Consider the following 6,000-nt stretch of genomic DNA (forward strand, 5'->3'; position numbering starts at 1 on the left):
ATCATACTTGCCTGTATCACAGAAGGTAAGCTTCCATTTTGGGCAGCTTCCCCTTACTGCTATGGGGATCCTATGATTCAGGGCTCCTTGTAGCTTTTACAACATTATCTGAATCAGCCTGCTTACTGCTGTGAGATTTGCTTTGCTAAAATATTGGTGCTTCCAGAAAAGCTGGAGCAGAGGAAAACCTTGAATAAGGGAGCAGATGCATTGTTAGCTACACAGCATAAAATCCTGGCAGTACTTTGACTCACTTAATAGGATAAGGAGTTAATAAAGATAATTTGTCCTTTCACACAATGTCTGGCTCACTAAATCAGGACCTTACATAAAATCTGATGTCTAATAACTGTTGAACATGTGATTCGCTCATTTCAGTATGAAAATAGGAAAACAGTGGGGAGAGAAAAGGAGTGGGAAGTAGGAAACACACAACCTCCACAGTGTGTTTTATACCTGATATAATTTCAGCCAGGCCTGTGTTTCACATTGATGAAAGAAAAAGCTTAACCACTGCATCCTGTGTTGTAAAGAGCTAGGTGATGTGTGAAATAAATTTGACCTGGAGAAACAAGAAAGGGGGTGCAGTCTCCTGCCATAAATAACTAATTAAAAGCTATCATCTTGCATCTGACAGCAGTGGCAGCTTCCTAATTGGATGTTAAAAATAGCCCTGCCAGCCTTTGAGAAGTACATGTTTGCATGGTGGTGAGATAACTGGTACTTTGGCCTTTGTACGGGATGCAAGAAACCAAGGGCTAATGTCTGAGCTAATGTCTGAATGTGTAATGGCTGCTTCCTCTCACTGCACAGGCTCCGCATCTACAGCTTCTGACTCATGCTGAGGTCCTGGATTTTCAACAGAAAGCCAGCTCATTTCTGCACTCCTCCTTCAGAATTATATCCTGACTTTGCAGAAGGCTTGTTTTCAGGGTAGCTTCTTTTTCTGGTGTTACTTTCTTTTTATTTAATCAGGAAGGGGTAAAGCTGGTCTACAGATCAGTGGTGATGTTGAAGCATAATTGCATGGCACAGCCCCCTGTACAATTTGCACAATCCAGAGCAGAGGACTTTTTGTCTTTGTGATTGCCTGTTAGTGGCAGCAGCCCAGATTTGCCTTTCAAAAAGAGGAAAGAAAACAGAAGTAAGCTGTGGGGGAGGACGGAGGACCCAGTCAAAGCCAAGCCACAGACACCTTAATGGTTTTTTTTCTTCCTTTCTGCCCGGCAGTAAGTTGCTGGTATAATTTTTTTTTCTTCACAATCCAGCAGATGGTGTTAGATGGCTATTTAATGACTCGCATGGGACTGAAAGAAGATCTTCTTGGCGATAGAGCTAAAAGGATGCAAGAAAAAACAGTTTTGCAGGGATGTTCAGTGAATCTGAAAGCTGTGATAGGCTCCTGTTTTAAGCATCTGTGCGTATGCTTTCAGCTTACTACTAGTAGGGGGTGGGGAGCTTCATAGCTGTAGTACTCGATTTAAATTGAGGCTTCTGTGACATCTATCATACTTCCTCCAAGGGTTTAGGTGTGTTTGAGTCCAATGGAGCAGAATGAATATAACAACCAAGCCCCTCTGAACACTTTGGGGTTGGGAGATGTATAAATTATTTTTGGTACTTATTTTTTAATTGCATTTCCTCCTTGCATGCACCTGAAGAGGGAGAGTGAAGCAGTACAAATTCTCTGCAGTGCACTGCTGTGACAGAAGTATTTCCTAAATCATACGGTCTATACAAAGGAAATAAGTAAGGTTGAATGAATAAAATGTTGAGCTCAGCAGGTTTTATGCTGTCCAGCCAGGCTAAAATATGACATCAGTTTCTGACTGCTTTCCATTAGCTGGTGTGATGAATACATTGGGTCTTGGTCAAGCTCCTAGAGAACAAGTGTCTGTCTACACTGCTGACCTGGATATGTTACAGAGGATAATATTACCTGTGGAAACTGTTAAGTGTGAAGTGATGAGTGCCTCTGGGTCGGGGGGAAAAAAAGATCAGCTTGAATAGAGAGAGATATATATACACACACACACATGGGCTGTAACCTACTACCACTTAGGAAGGATCTTGGGGTCATTGTGGATATTTCATAGACTGTCTGGTGAGCACACAGCGGTTATAGAATCATAGAATGGTTTGGGTTGGAAGGGACCTTAAAGATCATCTAGTTCCAACCGCCCTGCCATGGACAGGGACACCTTCCACTAGATCGGCTTGCTCAAAAGCCCCATCCAACCTGGCCTTGAACACTTCCAAGGAGGGGGCATCCACAGCTTCTCTGGGCAACCTGTTCCAGTGCATCACCACCCTCACAGTAAAGAACTTCTTCCTTACATCTAATCTAAATCTACCCTCTTCCAGTTTAAAGCCATTACCGCTTTGTCCTATCACTACATGCCCTTGTAAAAAAATCCCTCTCCAGCTTTCTTGTAGGCCCCCTTTAGGTACTGGAAGGCTGCTATAAGGTGTCCGCGGAGCCTTCTCTTCTCCAGGCTGAACAACCCCAACTCTCTCAGCCTGTCCTCACAGGAGGGGTGCTCCAGCCCTCTGATCGTCTTCGTGGCCCTCCTCTGGCCTCGCTCCAACAGGTCCATGTCCTGTTAGAAAGTTAGGAATTGTAGGGAAAGACAGATAGTTAAGCATCCATTCTGTTACCATATAAGTCAATGGTGTAACCCACATCTTGAATACTGTAGCCAATTCTAAGAACTCTGCCTCAAAAAGTTTATAGAAGAGCTAGAAAAAATATGGAAATTGACTATTCTTGTTGCCTAAGGCATGGACTCACTACTATGTGAAGAGGGCATAAGTGGTTTGATTCTTCACCCTGGAAGAGAAGGGACTGGGGTAGGATATGGGGGAGTGCCGTAAATGATACGGTAAAGATGAACAGGGAAAGACTATTGCTATTTCTTGTAATGCAATTGGAGGCAGTGCCCTAGAAGTTTGGGTGTTGTGGTTTGTTTTTTTTTTTAAGCCTGCTGGTTCCTGTAGTGCATAATGAAATTGTGGAGCTCGTTGTCATCTGATTTTTCTTTTTTCTTTCACTTTTTTGTGGAAGTTGGAGAAATAAATGGGTCCAAAATAGGTTGGACAAACTCAGAAAACCCATTGCTGGCTGTAAAGCATGACTGTATGAATGGAGGCTTTGGCAATATAACATGAGAAGGGTCAGCCTACACATTCCCTTTTCAGTCTTTTGCCAAGCTTAGTCTTTGCTGTCAGTTCCTGGTAGGTCACCTGTAGGTCTGTTCAGTGGTCCCTCTAGGTGGCTACTGGAAATGGGCTTACAGACTTGTGAAGGTCTTCTTTTCCTGTGAGATAATGATATCTATTTAAGTGGTGGAATTCTATAGGTATGCTACTGTACCCTGTCATTCAGAGAGCTGCTTATAAAACTCAGTCTAAATCTGCAGCTGCCTTTTAAGCAGCCTTCATTCTGGACCCCAGGGCTGGGTTCAAGTATGCTGGTAAGATTGACCGTAACATCAAACGGTTAACAGACTGACATGGAAAATCATGAGCAAAACAGGACTGACATGCCAGTCAAGGGCATAATTTATACAATCCCAGGAAATTTGTTTTATAAAGTGGCAGCTTTTAGTGATGGGATAATGTATTCTACTTGGTAGACTTGTTCCTGAGCAGTCACTAAAAATAGCAAGCGCTAGGGTATACAAATGTCCTGGGTAGAGCCACGGAAAATGAGAGAAAGGTAGAGCAGCGTGACTTGTCTGCTAACAGACTGCAGGACTAGTGTTTTTTGGGAACGTTTTTTGTGGGGTTTTTTTTTGGTTTTGGTTTGTTTTTGTTTTTTTTAAGAGTTATTCCTCTGACAGGACAGGGGGCTGGTTTCTATCCTGTAGTCCATGAGAAGCAGTGCATAAATCCACACCCACTAATGAGAATAATTTATACTATGATATTTTCCCGCTCCGTTCTCTCCCCCTCCACTCCATTGTCTCCCCCTCCACTCTCGTGAGACCCCACCTGTAGTACTGTGTTCAGCTCTGGGGCCCCCAGTGTAAGAAAGACGTGGACCTGCTGCTTGAGCAGGCCCAGAGGAGGGCCACGAAGACGATCAGGGGGCTGGAGCACCTCCCCTATGAGGGCAAGCTGAGAGAGTTGGGGTTGTTCAGCCTGGAGAAGAGAAGGCTCCGCGGACACCTTATAGCAGCCTTCCAGTACCTAAAGGGGGCCTACAGGAAAGATGGGGAGGCACTCTTTATCAGGGAGTGTAGTGATAGGATGAGGGGTAATATTTTTAAACTGAAAGAGGGTAGATTTAGATTAGATATTAGGAAGAAATTTTTTACTGTGAGGGTGGGTAAGGCACTGGAACAGGTTGCCCAGAGAGGTTGTGGATGCCCCATCCCTGGAAGTGTTCAAGGCCAGGTTGGATGGGGCTTTTGAGCAAGCCGATCTAGTGGAAGGTGTCCCTGTCCATGGCAGGGCGGTTGGAACTAGATGATCTTTAAGGTCCCTTCCAACCCAAACCATTCTATGATTTTATGCTTTAATCTTAGAGTATCCCAAAGCAATTTACAGACTACTAACCACAAAGGCAGCCTTATCAATATCTGATCTGGGAAGCTGAGTCATCCCTAAGTGTGACCAGCCCTTCGATAGGATGCCAGTTGGAAATCACGTGTCCATTCTGGCCTGTTGAGGGGAAAAACCGCTGCAAAACCAAAACAAACAACACCCACCCCCCAGGAAGGCCTACTTCCTATTTTCTGGTATTCCTGGCCAGCTTGCAGTATACTTTAGAGGAGGGAGGGCTGTGATTGTGCCTCATGCCCTGAGCTTTCAGAGGGGATTTGCTTTCCGCCATGTCCTTCCTTTTGTTGGATTGCTCAAGAGAAAGTAAAGGAAAAAAGCGTGTAAGGAAAGGCTTCTTGTTAGTGCATCTCAAAGCCCTTGCTGGTTTGAAGGGGGATGTTGTGGCTGGTAGTACTGCTTTGATGTCTGATATATGTGCAATTCTGCATTTCAGATCTGATGCAGATGAGCTGACTGAGTATGTAATGTACTGTGCTTGGGCATTAAAGCGATCTCCTTAGGCTTGCTTAGCTCTCAGTTACTTTTTAAAAATCTCTTCACTGCTTTCATGCCTTCTAGTTCATGTCCACAGATGCAGTCCTTGGTGGAAATGGACTCATACTCACATTTGCAGTACAATAATTCTCTTAAGATACTGGGGTTTGGTTGTTTTTTTTCATTCTGCTAGTGTCAGTTTAGGTTATCAGCTTCTGAGGCAGCTGTATGTGTCCCCATCCTACGTGGGCTGACGGGGAGCAGAGGTTTTCAAAATGGTCCTTGGCAGCCAAGAAGGTGCACGTTCATAAATAACTGTTGCTGTGGTAACACATCAGCACTGTCCCTGGGCTGAGTTTTCACTGGTAGGTGCTAACACTTGAAATTATTAACCTGGACTGGGAGCTGTGTTGGTGGTACAGGACTGCAAAATGGGATTAACCACTTGAGGTGTGTTAAGCAAAAATATTCAGTACTTCCCCAGATGGCTCTGAAGATTGGTGAAGGGATAATACAGCATTTAAGGTTTTTTTGGCTCTTCAGTGGTCCAGACAGAAAGTGTGGGTATACGAGTGCAACAGTGGATGAAGTTCACAGGCTTTCCTTTGCCTTCTTATTGACAGTCTTAGCAAAAAGTCCAAGGACTGATAGAAGAAATTGGCATGCTTCAGATATGTTCAAAATCTTCCTTTCCTTGCCAATGACCACTAACCAGACAGTGTTGCGAACCTGCACTGGTAGTGTCCATACTGAGGCCGAGTTGTCAAAATCTTCAGGACGGTTTTAACACAAGTTCAGTGTTAGTGAAAGATTGCAAATGGAAGTGTTGCTCAGGAATCTAAATATCTTCCTCTCTTCTCCCAGTTATGCTTCTTAAAAACAACTTGTTCTATATTTAGAGGCTATCTAGTAAGATTAAAAATGTTATTTCATGTATAAATATTCTTGCTGGACTGGAAG

The sequence above is a fragment of the Gymnogyps californianus genome, chromosome 1, assembly GCF_018139145.2.
Source record: "Gymnogyps californianus isolate 813 chromosome 1, ASM1813914v2, whole genome shotgun sequence".
Taxonomy (NCBI): Eukaryota; Metazoa; Chordata; class Aves; order Accipitriformes; family Cathartidae; genus Gymnogyps; species Gymnogyps californianus.